Raw genomic sequence first — 15,446 nt, forward strand, 5'->3', positions numbered from 1 at the left:
ACCTTTGTGTAGCACAAGGTGTACACAAAGGTGTACCAACAACATTTTTCTTACAGAAAGCACTGATTGGGGGTGGGCTTGGAAAAAATCTATGGGCCCCCAAAAATTTGAATAGGAATTATATGCCGATTTGAAGAAAGCACTGATTGGGGGTGGGCTTGGAAAAAATTTATGGGCCCAAAAAATTTGAATAGGAATTATATTATTAAACATTAAAGTTGCATTTTTTTATTATTTTTAAATTATTTTTATTTTTTAATTTTTTAAAATAATAAAAATATGTTTACTTTGTCATTTTTAAAAATAAAAAAAATTACAAAGAAAACCCAAAACAACAAAATATTGTTTTGATTGTTTTCAAGCAAAATAATTTCTAAATTCAAAATATGAAAAACCCAATTCATTTTACATGTTTTTCCTTTAAAAAAGAAAAGAAAAAAAAAAAGAAAACAAAATATTCTTAAATTTTAAAAATAAAATTATATATTTATTTAAAATTTAAAAAATATAGTATATCTGTATTCTAATTAAAAATATAAGATAATATATAGTATATTATTAAGTATATTACACATATTATGTATAATAATATTTAATATAAATTATTACTTAGATATCAGTAATTTATTAATCAAATTTATTATTTTATTTTAATATTAAAATTTTATTAAAAAGGGTTAATTTTATCATTTAATAATCAAATTCATTGAATAAAATAATTTTTTTCAAAATTTTAAAGTAAACAAATTTTCAAATTATCTATTTTAAGAAACAATTTTTTAAAATGACAAAAAAACCATGTTTTTTATTTTCTGAAAATAAATTATCAAAACAGAAAACTAAAAATGAATTTAAAACTAAAAACTGAAAATTAAAAACGCAAAGAGAATACAGCCTAATATTATGAAGAATATTCAAACCTTGCATGTTTCAAAGAGCATATATGTTGTTGACAACTATAAGCTGTAATTGTTGAGGGAACAAGGCCTTGAAGGTTAATTGTTCAAATGTTCGATAAGAACAAGTTTTGATTTACATAATATAATTAGATCAACAATGAAATGCTCTCACTTGAATGTACATAATCAACTTTAGATATTTCAGTAGGTTTAGAGACTAATATGAAAGCGCTCCTCCGCTAACATCTACCAATCCAGTCACAGGTTTACTCTGTGATGCATTTTTCTAGTTGTGTTTCAAATTATGCCTTGGAGTCCTTTCCCTTTTAGTTTAGATGGTGAAGACTTGTAAATAATTATACTTTAGACAAGCAAATAAAGTATTTTTTTCTCAATTAGTAAAGTTCATGGCAAAATGTTGGTCCTAATGATGGCAAATATATCCCAAGAGGGGGTGAATTGGGATTTGTATAAAAGTTTGATAATTTAAAACTTTGATTGATGGTAGAATACTATGTTTCGAAATATAGGATATATGTTTCGAAATAAACCTCTCTGTTAAGTAGGTTTCGAAACCTACTATATATGTTTCGAAATATACTTTATTGTTTTAGTTTGTTTCGAAATCTATGAGGTATGTTTCGAAATACAACTTACAGTTTTACTTGTTATGAAATTTCTTAGCTTGTGTTTCAAAATAATGATCTTTGGCAAAAATGATTTGCATAAGTAAGAGTATACCAAAAATGTTTGTATATCAAAGATATGTTTAAATGTATATATATAAACCTATGCTCAAGGAAAAATATATTTTAGTCTTTAATAACAAATCTTATGAAAGCATGAGCAATAGACAATAATTGTAAACAAAATCGAAAGAATGATTGCACACAAGATATATAGTGGTTCGGCACCTCGCTTACTCCACTACCTTCAAACTTACCCACTTGAAGGATTTTTCAATTCCAATCACTTTTACTAGTGATCAATCACAACAAGGGTTTTACCATGGTTCACCTTAAAACCTTGTACAATGAGTTTTTACGGGCTCAACTCAAACCTTACACCAAGTGAGTTTTAAGCTCAACTCAAACCTTTGACACAATGAGTTTTAGGCTCAACTCAAACCTTTCACCATAATGAGTTTTAGGCTAAACTCAAACCTTACAATATTAACAAGATAAATAAAACTTATCTTTACAGCCCAATGAAATTTATAGAAATGAAATGCCTTAGCAATGGCTGCACAAACCTCTAAGCTTGAGGTGAGGAGAGCTGAAAAGATGAGACTCGTTGTTTGCACTTGCTTCTCCTTTCACACTTGCAATGCACAAGATTAACATGTAGATAGATTGTAAGCACCCCCACTCAGATATCCCAACCACCTGATCTACACAAACGGGAGCGCTTACTGAAGGAGAAAGAATGAAACACAAGACAAGAACTACTCTGGCATGCATACACAAAAATAAGAACAGCGAAAGCGAAGCTAAACACATGCATGCACTACGGGGACTCCACTAGCACAACAGTCACAAGATAAATAAATGAATACAGACTCTTATGCCGACATACACGAGACACAAGAAATGACCTGGCACAGTAAAAAATAATAGAATAAATCCTACTCAGACATCACAAATGACGGGGACTGATAGGACTGCCTGTACACCATACTGACTCTACCGCTTAATGCTGACTCCCTCACTCGGACCCATGCTGCCACTACTTGGAATGATGGAAAGCAAAGTGAGTCGAGAGACTCAGCAAGCATAAGGAAAGAAAGGCTAAAGGCTATATAAATCTAATAAACTCTCCCCAGAACACCAACCCCTAAGCACACACAAGTCATGAGATGCTACAACACAACAGTATAGCATAATAAAAGCACATACCGGTCCTTGGAGCCCATATAAGACACACGACACCCAAGTCCCATACCAACCTGCCGCTGCCCTGGAAGGAAACAAATACCTCTAGCAAACCTGTGCGCGTCGTCCCTGGTCGGTGCTCCCGTCACCCGAATGCTCATGTCGGTCCTCCCAACACCTGAGCTAAAGAATAACCGAGCCATAGGCTCTCTCAAAACGGTCCTCTCATCCGAGATCTATGAACCGCCGGTAACCATGTAATGCATATAAATATGCAATGGCGTAGTGAGCATCAACGTGATACATTGGCGCCCATACATCCAGGCATCAGGCCATGCTCTGCCCACATAGTAAATCACACGCGATGCATATGCCCGTGCCAGATGCAATCTAACCGTACTAGAATGTCCGTGTCCAAGCATACTTAATAAATGAATACCCCAATATGCATCCCGTACCCATGTGCATATCTATAACGACCCTAAAGTGGGTCTAGGTGTTTTAATACTTGACATAAAGGTAATATTAACTAAAATGTAACTCTAAGTATTTTTTTTAATGCTTAATGATAAATTTCCTTGGTGACACATAAATAATTTTAGATTGCATAATTTTATTTTATGGTGCATGGAATCAGAAATTAAGTGAAAGGGTCTCAATTAAATAGTTAATGAGATGTCTAACCCAAGTAAAAAATTAAGCCTGGTGGGCTTGGAAAATATGTATATGGGATACATGTGATTTGGGTTTAGGCCCATGGTGAGAAATAATTTGGAAATAGAAGGTTTGATGGTGTAATAAGAAAATGGGGAAAAGAAAATAAATTAAGTAGCATTTGTCAATCAAGCCCTTGGATATTTTTGTTTGTAATATGAAAGAGGGTCATTTCAGTAAATTATGGAGCTAGCGTGCAGACCTGTACGCACTCCTTTTTTCTAGCAGCCTCTATGCGCAAATATCCTATTTCAGTGCAAGGTGTATCCCTTCTTTTTGAATGCACTATTCCATTGCTTCTTTAGTCCCTCTCCGTGTTCTTCTTCTTCTTCACCTTCTCCATCCTATTTCGTCACTTCTATTTGCTATTGTTGTATACTTCCTAGGCCCGAGTGGAATTTCTGTCTGATTTTTTTTGCATTCTCAACAATCAAGTTCTCCTGCTAATTAGTGGTTAATTTTGTAAAAATTCTGTTATAATTACAACCTTCTTTTGATTTTAAAATTAGCTTAAATTATATATTAATATATATATTATGGTTATATGCAAGTTTAAATTGAAAAATGAATGAAATGAAGTTCTAAAATAAAATTTAAAAATAATAATAATAATAATACATATATAAATATATATAATACATACACATCAATACATGCGTGCATATATATATAATATATAATATAATCTAATATATATGTGTCATGCGTAATACATATATATATAATATATAATCTATTAATAACACTCAATTGTTGCTTGAAGGCATGAAGAATGTGGGCTTGAAGACTCAAATTCGATTGAAGGATGAAGAATTCAAATCCAGCCCATGAAGAATTAATGGCCCAGCACATGAACCATTAAATTGAAGGCCCAAGGCCCAGCACATGTTTAAAGCCCAATTTGAGCAACCCATGGAAGACATCATTTGGAGAAGACCCAAACATTTTTTTTTTTAATCCTAATGAAGATCAAAAACCCAATTATAGAAATTTATTATTTTTCTTATTTTTAAATATTTATTTTATGAGTGCTTTATTAGGTGTGTTTTTTTTAGCTAAAATCCATTTAACTTTATGTGTGTATTATAGATAAAATCCATTTAACTTTAGGTGTGTATTTTAGCTAAAATCAATTTAACTTTAGGTGTGTATTATAGTTAAAATCCATTTAACTTTAAGTGTGTGAGTGCCCATTAGATATAATTATGTCTAATTGAATAATTGAAATTGTGTGGTTTGTATTGCATCTTGGGGGCTATAAATAGCTCACTTGGTTACACTTATAAGGGTGATTATTGTTATGCGTGAAGATACTGAAGAGCGATGCAAGCATGGCAGCCCGAAAAAATGCCACGTGGCGGCCTGAGGAAGTGCCACGTGGCGGCCTGGGTAACCAAAGGAGGCCACCCAGGGGCGCGGGCGCGCCTAGCGCGGCCCTCCGCGCTCGCGCAGCCCCGCACTCGCCTGGCGGAGGCCGCGCCCCTATCCTGCGGGGGCCACCCCCGAGTGAGGGTCACTCGGGGGTAGGGTACCGCCAAGTGCCCCCCCTAGGGGGTGCTCAGCTGCGCACGGCTGCGGGCGCGCAGCCGCGCGCGCGCCCCTACACAAAGGCGACCGAGCACATTTGCGCGCGGTCCTCCCCCGAGAGAGGGTCACTCGGGGGTGAGGTACCCTCGAGTGCCCCCGCCCGGGGGCACCCAGCTGCGCGGGCGCAGCTGGGCGTGCACACGGCCACGCGCACGCAGCCGCGCGCGCCCCTGCACAAGGGCGGCCGCGCGCATTTGCGCGCGGTCCTCCCCCCCGAGAGAGGGTCACTCGGGGGTGAGGTTCCCCCGAGTGCACCCCCCCTGTGCACAGGCGGCCCCGCGCGCCCTTGCCGGCGGGCGGCCGCGCACACCCTGCTCGCGGCCGCCCGCGCACGCAGCCGCCCGTGGGCGCAGCCGCTCACACGCACAGCCTCCCGCGCGCGCCCTCGCGCACGCCCCCCTTTCGCACCCGGTCCCATGCACTTGCGCGCACGACCCCTCGTGCTCTCCTTGCCTACACTCGTGCAAACCCCCGAGTGAGGGTCACCCAAGGCGCCACACTGACATCCACGTGCCACGTGCCCCCTATCCTTGTGCCACCGCCTCCAAGAAACTCGGCCTAAGGCTATTCCCGCAAGACTTGGTCAAAGCCTCTCCGAGATTCTTGCCACAAAACTCGGAACACGCGACACATGGATGCCCCTCTTGTTGCTATAAATAGGAGGTCACTTTCCCTCATTCGGTATGCAATCTCTAACTCTCGCATTTACTCTCTTACTTTCGAATACTCAATTTCTACGGTGATCTAACTTAGGCATCGGAGGGTCCGCGCGGGGACTTTCGCCCGCGCTCCTAACCGATTTATTCTCTAATAGGTCATCCATCGCTCGGAAACACCTCCGGAGACTCATCCATCGCTCGAAAATGCCCTACGAGACTCACTCATCGCTCAGATACGCCAGACGAGGGTCATCCATCGGTGGTTTCCCATTTTATAAATTTATTGTTGTAATCGTGTAACAACAATTGGCGCCGTCTGTGGGAGACGCAAACAAAAAGCTACAGAACTATTTCCTCACTATGGCTCAAACTCGAAGTAATCGTCAGACCCTCTCCCGGGGTGCCCAATCACCTCGACGAGAGACCCTCGCTCGAGCAGAAGAACAACATCCATCTGCTCATGAGGGCCAACTACCCCTCACCCATGGGGGCCATCCGCCCCTCACCCATGGGGGCCAACCATCCCTCACTCACCAGCAGCAACCTCTTCCAGAGCCCTCTCATCCATTGGGGGTACAACTTCAAGTGCCGCCCATTACTACCCCGCATGTTCTCTCAGGACCCTACCCAGGGATACAAGTCCCACCCGTCGTTCCTTGGGCGGAGCATGAGGCTCTACGACAGCAACATTCTGAAGGAATGCAAGCCCTTCGGGAAATGGGGGGCATCTTGCAAAGTTTGGTTCCTCACGGGACAATCCCAGAGATATTAAGAAAGTTTATGCTAGAGACAGTTCCCTCCCACAGAGCACGTCAGGAGGTACCGGGGGATGGCTCCTACAGAGAAGTGAGCTCGGAAAACCACGCTCAACATGTCCATACTCGAAACGATCCGCCAAGATCCCCTTTTAGAGGAGCTCATAGCCAAATCTCTCAACAACGAGAAAAACGAGGAGCAACTGATCATCGAAAGACTGAAAGGCGAAGCCCACAGAGAGGAAGATACTCTGAAACGGTAGCCAGCACCCTTATGGAAAAAGATCGGGATTCTAGACAAAGAGATGGACTTGATGACAACCCTACCGCATTTAGTGCACGAGAGACAGCCGACATGAAAAAAATGATAGAGCGGGTACTACAACAGAATAAGTTATTACCTGCTCCCGAGGAACAATCCCGAGGAAAGCTACCATTCGTGGCAGAAGTAATGGAGAAGCCTTTGCCGAGAAAGTTCAAAATGCCTCAGATAAACCCTTATTCAGGCAAAGACGATCCCTATGATCACGTGCAAAATTATGAATCTCTAATGATGCTTCATGGATGGGACGATGAGATAATGTGTAGGGCATTCCCCTTAACCTTAACTGGGCACGCTCGGGCCTGGTTTAATGGTTTACCCGAAACATCCATTTCTTCATTCAGGCAGTTAAAAACAGAGTTCATAAAGGCATTCATTATCAATAGTCAAAGGAAGAAAGATGCCACATACCTTCTTAGTATTCGGCAAGGGCATAAGGAAACCCTACGTCACTACGTGGATAGGTTTCGGAATGCCACGCTTGAGATTTGCAATTTGCCTGTAGAAATGGCTGTGTCCGCTATGTTTCAAGGAACACGACTACCCCCCTTGCAAGAATCATTGTCTCTAGACCCGCCGAAGTCTTTAGCAGACTTGTTCGTCAGAGCCAATAAGTACATACTCCACACAGAAATGATGAGAACGATAGGGGGAAATGAAGATGGAGAAAGGAAAAGAAAAGAGCGAGATAATGAAGAAGGACCGAATCAACGAAAAGAACGAACCAAGAGGTCAGATACGGTTGGACCACAATTCCATCATTACACTAGGCTCAATCAACCCCGGTCAACTATACTGGCAGCAGTAGAGGGGTCGGGCCTTCTCCAGCTTCCGAAAAAGCCAGACCGTCCCATGGGGAGAAATCAAGAAGAATACTGCAGATACCACCAGATTCGAGGGCACTCCACTGACCAGTGTAGGGAGTTAAAAAACCAGATCGAAGCGCTCATTCGAGAAGGGCACTTGCAAAGGTATGTAAGGACTGAAGGAAGAAACGACCGAGATCGGCAGAGAATGGAGGAAAGACCCGAGGGTCAAGATAGATGAAATTTGCGGCAGAATGAAGACAGAATTATACCCCCCCCCCGACAATGAGCCGACACATCAAGCCATTCATGTCATCTCTGGGGGCGAGACTCTAGCTGGGGATACTTCTTCTTCTCGAAAAGCCTACGCTCGTCAAGCCTACCAGGTCAATTCAGTGATGGAGACAAGAGAAGACGAGGAGCCCATCACATTCACCCCCGCTGATAGGGGAGATATAATACTCCCGCATGACGACCCAATGGTAATTTCTGCAATTGTCGCCAAACACCCTGTCAGTAGAATCTTGGTGGATAGCGGCAGCTCTGTTAATCTGATCTATTGGAATTGTTTCGAGCAAATGCGTATGTCCCCTGACCGATTGAAAAGAGTGTCATCTCCCTTGTATAGCTTCACTGGGGAAGCTGTCCCAGTGGAGGGATCTGTTCAATTGCCAGTCACGTTAGGTGTCGACCCTCAAAGTGTGACCCGACAGGCAAATTTTATGGTGGTCAAAGCCCCTTCAGCAGCATATAACATGATTTTAGGACGACCGCTCCTCAACGATATGAGAGCTGTAGTGTCCTCTTGCTACCTATTAATGAAGTTCCCCACGCTCTCAGGAGTGGGGCAAGTTCAGGGAGATCAGAGGAAGGCGAGGTCCTGTTATGTGTCATCTACAAAAGGAAAAAGGACAGAAGAGACTTTGTCTATTGCTGAGAAAGCTATACACAAATCCTTGGAAGAAGAGATTGCTCGCAAGCCCCAACCAGTGGAAGAGTTAGAAGCGATACACTTAAGCGATGCAGACCCCGAGAAGTTGGCGTATGTTGGCACATAGCTTCCGAAATCGGTAAAAGAAGAAATCGTGGAGTGCCTAAGAAAGAACTTGGATGTCTTTGCTTGGACACCAAAGGACATGCCAGGGATCAAGCCAGACGTGATATGTCACCATCTGAATGTGGACCCTCAGTTCAAGCCTGTCCGACAAAAGAAGAGGAATATTGCCCCTGATAGACTGTCAGCATTAGAAGATGAAGTTGATAAGTTACTACAGGCAGGTTTCATCCGAGAGGTCTTATACCCAGAATGGCTGGAAAACGTCGTCATGGTTAAAAAACCCAATGGAAAATGGCGCGCGTGTATAGACTTCACTAACCTCAACAAGGCATGTCCTAAAGACTCTTACCCGTTGCCTCGGATCGACCGTCTCGTGGATGAAACATCTGGGTATCAATTGTTGAGTTTTCTAGACGCCTTCTCGGGGTATCACCAAATAATGATGTACCCTCCAGATCAGGAGAAAACATCATTCATTACAGAGAAAGGGATATATTGTTACCAAGTTATGCCCTTCGGGCTAAAAAATGCGGGGGCCACCTATCAGCGCATGGTGAATAAAGTCTTCAAAGAGTTATTGGGTGATACCATGGAGGCCTATGTTGATGATATGATCATAAAAAGTTGGGAGAAGGAATCGCACGTAAAAAAGCTAACGCAAGTGCTCGAGGTCTTTAGGCAATACGAAATGTGCCTAAACCCAGCAAAATGTGCATTTGGAGTTCAATCTGGAAAATTCTTAGGGTATATGATCACGCAAAGGGGAATAGAGGCGAACCCCGAAAAAATTCAAGCGATATTGGATATGGAACCCCCAACATCAATTAAGGAAGTGCAGCGGTTGACAGGCCGAATGGTGGCTCTCGGACGCTTTCTCTCCAAGTCAGCCGAAAGGGAACTCCCGTTTCTTCAGACGTTAAGGGCGAGAAAAAAGTTTGAGTGGACGGAGCAATGTCAAAAGTCGTTTGAAGCATTAAAGGAATACTTGAAAGAAGTTCCTTTGTTGACCCGACCCGAAACTGGGGAAACGCTATATTTGTACCTAGGTGTAAGTGACAAAGCAGTAAGTGCAGTGCTGACCAAGAAGGAAGGACCGGTGAACCAGCCGGTGTACTATGTCAATAAGGTTCTACAAGGCCCAGAAACACGTTATCCCTTCACTGAAAAGGTGGCGCTGGCCTTGCTAAACGCCTCTAGAAAATTGAGGCCGTACTTCCAAGCCCATTCCATTAACGTACTGACGAACCAACCATTGCGGAGCATCTTGCAAAAACCTGAATGTTCCGGCCGTCTCACCAAATGGTCCATTGAGTTGAGCGAGTATGACATACATTTTCAGCCTAGACAAGCCATAAAAGGGCAAGCGTTGGCAGATTTTATTGTTGAATGTACTCCCTCTAAAGAACCCAAAGAAGATAACAGAATAGAATGGCTATTGTTTGTAGATGGGGCCACAAGTTCACAAGGGAGTGGAGCTGGAGTAGTGCTTATCCCGCCAGAAGGAGAATCCCTTGAATACTCTCTGAGATTTGCTTTTCCAAGCTCGAACAATGTGGCCGAGTATGAGGCGCTAATTGTCGGTCTAAAGTTAGCTCGAAAGCTTGAAGTAGCGCAATTGGTGGCACATAGTGATTCTCAGTTGATTGTCCAACAATACTACGGGCAATACGAGACTAGAGAACCGGTCATGGGACAATACCTGCAAAAAGTCAGGACACTTGCACAATCGTTCGAAAGTTTCCAGTTAATGCAGATCAACAGATCCCTCAATGGTCATGCGGATGCCTTATCCAAATTGGCATCCACCAAAGAAACCACTGGAAGAACAGTATATGTAGAAGTCCTTCAGCAACCTAGTATAAACGAGCCTGAGGTAGCATGCATTGAGAATGATAACGACTGGAGAACCCCTTTTTACAAATATTTGACCACGGGAGAATTGCCAACAGACCCAAAGGAGGCCAGAAAAGTTAAAATTAGAGGGGCTCGTTTCACAGTGATTGATGGAACGCTTTACAAACGAGCTTACACTATGCCGCTCCTCAAATGCTTAGGTCCCCAGGAAACTGGTTACGCCTTGGCTGAAATTCATAGCGAAGTATGCGGTGAGCATCTGGGAGGAAGGGCCCTAGCAGCCAAAATCCTAAGGGCCGGTTTCTTTTGGCCCACATTACAACAGGATGCCCAAACGAAGGTCAGGGAGTGTGATAAATGTCAAAGGCACGCTCCGATTCATTCCGCTCCAATATCGCAATTACAGCACATATTACAGCCTATCCCCTTCGCTCAATGGGGCCTGGATATTCTCGGCCCATTCCCACGAGCTACGGGGCAAAGAAAATTTCTTCTGGTAGCAACAGATTATTTCACCAAGTGGATTGAAGCAGAAGCCCTAGCCACTATCAGCGCCAGGAAAGTAGAAGCTATGGTGTGGAAAGACATTATATGCCGGTTTGGTGTCCCATGAATCATCAACACTGATCATGGAAAGCAATTTGACTGTGATTCTTTTCGAATTTTCTGCAAAGGCCTAGATATTCAGTTAAGGATCTCTTCAGTGGCATATCCCCAGGAAAACGAACAAGCCGAAATTAGCAACAGAACAATTTTACATGGTTTGAAAACTCGGCTGGAAGGCGCAAAGGGAGCATGGGTGGATGAATTGCCTACCGTCCTGTGGGCCTACCGAACAACCAGCCGAGTCTCAACGGGCGAAACGCCCTTTAACTTGGTGTATGGGACAGAAGCTTTGATTCCAGTAGAAATCTCGTGCAGGTCACCCCGATTGGACGCTTATGATAAAAGTGACAACTCAAATAACTCTGATGCACTGAAAGAAAATCTTGATCTCATCGAGGAACAAAGAGACAGGGCAGCTGTGCGAATCGCTGCCTATCATAAAAGGGTGGCCCATTATTACAACTCTCGAGTAAAGAGCCGGCCTCTCAAGGAAGGAGATTTGATCCTCAGAAAGTCGATCATCACTAATGCACTCCGAGAAGATGGAAAGTTTCGGGCGAACTGGGAAGGGCCATATCGCATTCAAAAAATGATAGGCCCTAGTACATGTATTCTCCAAACACTCCAAGGTGAAACCATGAGCAAAACGTGGAGTACAAATCACCTAAAATTGTACTCTCCTCCTGACATGTAACGCAATAATAATATAAACCCGACGAGGGACCGTGGACGTAGGCACATTTTGCCGAACCACGTAAAATACGTGTATCTCCTTTTTTTTTTTCAGACAAGGGAGAAGAGAGCTCTTTACTTCCCCGCAAAGTGGTATAACAAGTCTTGCCCGGAAGTGAAAATTGGCGTGTAAACTAATATCCCGCTAGTAGGTTGCCCTACTAAGCCCGATAGTAATACGTAAGGCCCTGCCATGCAGTGCACCATGAGAAAAGCATGGCTCAATTAGCCCGGTAAATGTAATAGTTGCCCTGCCTCAAAGCCAAGTGGCCCAGCCAGCAAAGTAATAAATACGTCTAGCACAACTCGTCAATATTGAAAACGCAAACTATCCCGCCAGTCTATTTAATTGACCTGGCTTGATAACAAGAGGTCAAGAAATTGCCAAAGGACCACTAAGGGCCTGAATGCCCATAGTCCACCTAATGGTAACGACCTAAAATCCCAGACCCTCTGTGGGCGGCAATAATGAAGAAAACCAGCGAAATGCAGCCATTGTTGAGAGACGAATCTTATTCATGCAAATAAAAGATACTTCACTCAACAGAGAAAAAGCTACTACACTTAAAAAAAAAAAAAAAAGGGTCTATTCTAAGTCCGCTTCCTCCTGCCAGAACTGGGAGCACCGCTACTCGGAGCAGATGGGGCCTCCCCTTCTCCTTGGCCCGAGGATGCAATAACTGTGTCATCAGCTATGGGTAGGGCATCTGTCATCTCCACTTCCTTTGAGGCAAAGGCATATGGCTCCCACGGCCCCGACAAGTTCTCCAGATTATTAACTAAACGAGCATTCAAATAAGCCCTGGGACTAGTGGGGTCAGGATCATTATATCTTTGCCAGTCAGGAACATCAGACTCCTCAACCTCATCAGTATAGATCAATTCAGGGAACTGTTCTCCTGGGCGTTTTAATTCCAGATACGAGCGTGCGAGATAGAATCCATACTTCGTAAAGCAGACCCCATAACTGATCTTTCTCTCTTGACAGTCCGTTGAAAGGCGATAGTCCCTCACAGCCTTCTCCTGTGCTGCTAAAATCTCTTCCTTCCTTCGGTCCTTGAGCGACCTATATTGCTTCTTCTGACGAGCAAGCTCGTCTACCCTCAAAGAATGCTCTTGCAAAAGGTTTTCATGAGTTTCCTTAACTCCTAAAAGCTCTATCGTCAGCGATTCTTTGTTATTCCGGAGATCCACTATCTCCCCCTTTATGCTTGACGATTCACCATCAGCTTCCGCCAGCTTGGAACGCATGTCTTCTACCTCTCGGTTCAGCTTTCTGATATCGGCTTGATAGCAACGCTCGTGATCCCTCCACTTTATCGCGTTTTCTCTTGCCTCCGCTTTCTCTTGTTCTGCTCGATGATGATAAGCTCTCCCGATAGCGTTGGATATCACCAACCCCTGAACCAACAACCAAGTCAGACGGCAAATACAACATATAGGCACAATAAAGGCATCCTACCTCAATAATCTTTTACTCAGGAGAGTTGGCAACGCTAGGCCAATTGCCAAAAAAAATTCTGCTCATCTTGAGGGAGCACGGGTCCCTTACAGAGTCTGAATCAATCAGCCCGGGCTGCACCTGGAAGTGGTCACCCCTCACTCTAGTGCTGTTAGGAATTGGCACGGAATTCCGTCTAGGTTCAGCGATGGGAGGAAGAATAGGCCTAAAGTCTGGGAGCTCAGCCCTTAGCTTTCGTCGTTCCCTACGAAAAGGGACAAAAGGTTGGTGACTCTCCTCCCTGATTCTATCAAGCTCGCTGCCAAAAGAAGAGCGAGAGCTGCCAGTCCCCTTCCTTCGTGAGCCAGAGGCATCGGTTAGATTTGGTTCCCCGAGGGTGACTTCGGGGACAGAAAGGTCTAACATGGAAAGGCCTGAAGTGGGAACCGAGGGTTCAGGACAAGAAAGGCTGGGCAAGACACTCACCTCGGACCTCTTCACTTTTAGACACCTTCGAGATGAGCTAGGAACTGGCGGAGGAAGAAGGCTAGGATCGGGAGTGTCAGACGGAGGCCCCTGTGACAAGTCATGGAGCGCTTGAGGAGGAGGTTGTTGATCTTGCTCACCAGCCTGTTGAGAATTCCTACCACGTCGTCTGAGCGTTTGTTCCTTGAATATATTCATATCGTCTACAAAACAAGAGATAAAAGTCAACCACTTGCATGGATAATCTCTACAATTTTTGGGGTCTACCCTCAGAAGAAGAATAACCAAGAAAGACCATACTCCCTAGAGATCTTCCCTCTTTCTTGGGGCCCTCGTCCTCTTCCTCGCCGCCCTCTTCCTCCTCAACTTGTAAGGCGTCCTCGGGCATAGCCAGTGGTGGCACAAAAGCGAGAGTGGAGGTCCCGGGCATGTCTTCAAACCGAACACCCCACCCTGCGGCAGCAATATTTTCTGAGGTAAGCAGGTCGGGTAGATTACAAGTGCCAAGGGCACATAATCTCTCAATTACTCGGCGATAGACAGCCCGGGAAATCCCGATGTCATCAAGCTTCTCCGACCAAAAGTCCCGCTCGTTATCCCAACACCAACGAAGCGGTGCTTTCCAGCTAGGAGGAGGCTCGACCACAATCCATCGGGACTCGAAGTCCACCTTATTTTGGAGCTTTTGAAAGAGAGGAGATAGACCCACAATCCTTTGAAGTGTGAAAAAGACGCCCCTCCGTTCGACCCTCCTCAACCTATAGAAGCAACCGAACAACTCTACGGAAGGAGGCACTTGGATCATATGGCAAAGGATGGTGAATCCAACTAATTGACCCCAACCGTTAGGATGAAGTTGAGCAGGGACAATACAATGATAATCGAGCCACTCCATGCCAAAGCTAGACAAGGGGAAACGAAGACCTGCTCTTAAAGAAGCCAAATATACCCCGAAGCCATGTCCCCCTACCATAGCGGTACTTGTCTCCTCAGGCGTAGGAAGTCTAATATGATGATCAATTGGGATATGGAAACGAGACTGTATCCCAGCTAATTCTCTCCCCTTCACCGAAGACCGTCGTCCCAAAGATATATATACATTGGGAGCAGGAGGTGGAGGTGGTAAAGCATTCTTAAAACGGCCCATGTTGAGTGCTTAAATCCTAAGGCGCGACTGCGAAAAGCAAATTTTTCGAGCGAGTTATGACTCCTGGGGGTCACAAAAGACTAAGGGCAAGACCCATGGGTGAGGGTCACGCCCAGATGGTAAAGAGACCCATGAGAAGACTCGCGCATGGATAAGGCCAATAATTAAACCTATGGGTGAGGTCACAAAAGACTAAGGGCAAGACCCATGGGTGAGGGTCACGCTTAGATGGTAAAGAGACCCATGAGAAGACTCGCGCATGGATAAGGCCAATAATTAAACCTATGGGTGAGGTCACGAAAGACTAAGGGCAAGACCCATGGGTGAGGGTCACGCCCAGATGGTAAAGAGACCCATGAGAAGACTCGCGCATGGATAAGGCCAATAATTAAACCTATGGGTGAGGTCACGAAAGACTAAGGGCAAGACCCATGGGTGAGGGTCACGCTTAGATGGTAAAGAGACCCATGAGAAGACTCGCGCATGGATAAGGCCAATAATTAAACCTAT

Source organism: Diospyros lotus, chromosome 10, assembly GCF_014633365.1.
Source record: "Diospyros lotus cultivar Yz01 chromosome 10, ASM1463336v1, whole genome shotgun sequence".
Lineage (NCBI taxonomy): Eukaryota > Viridiplantae > Streptophyta > Magnoliopsida > Ericales > Ebenaceae > Diospyros > Diospyros lotus.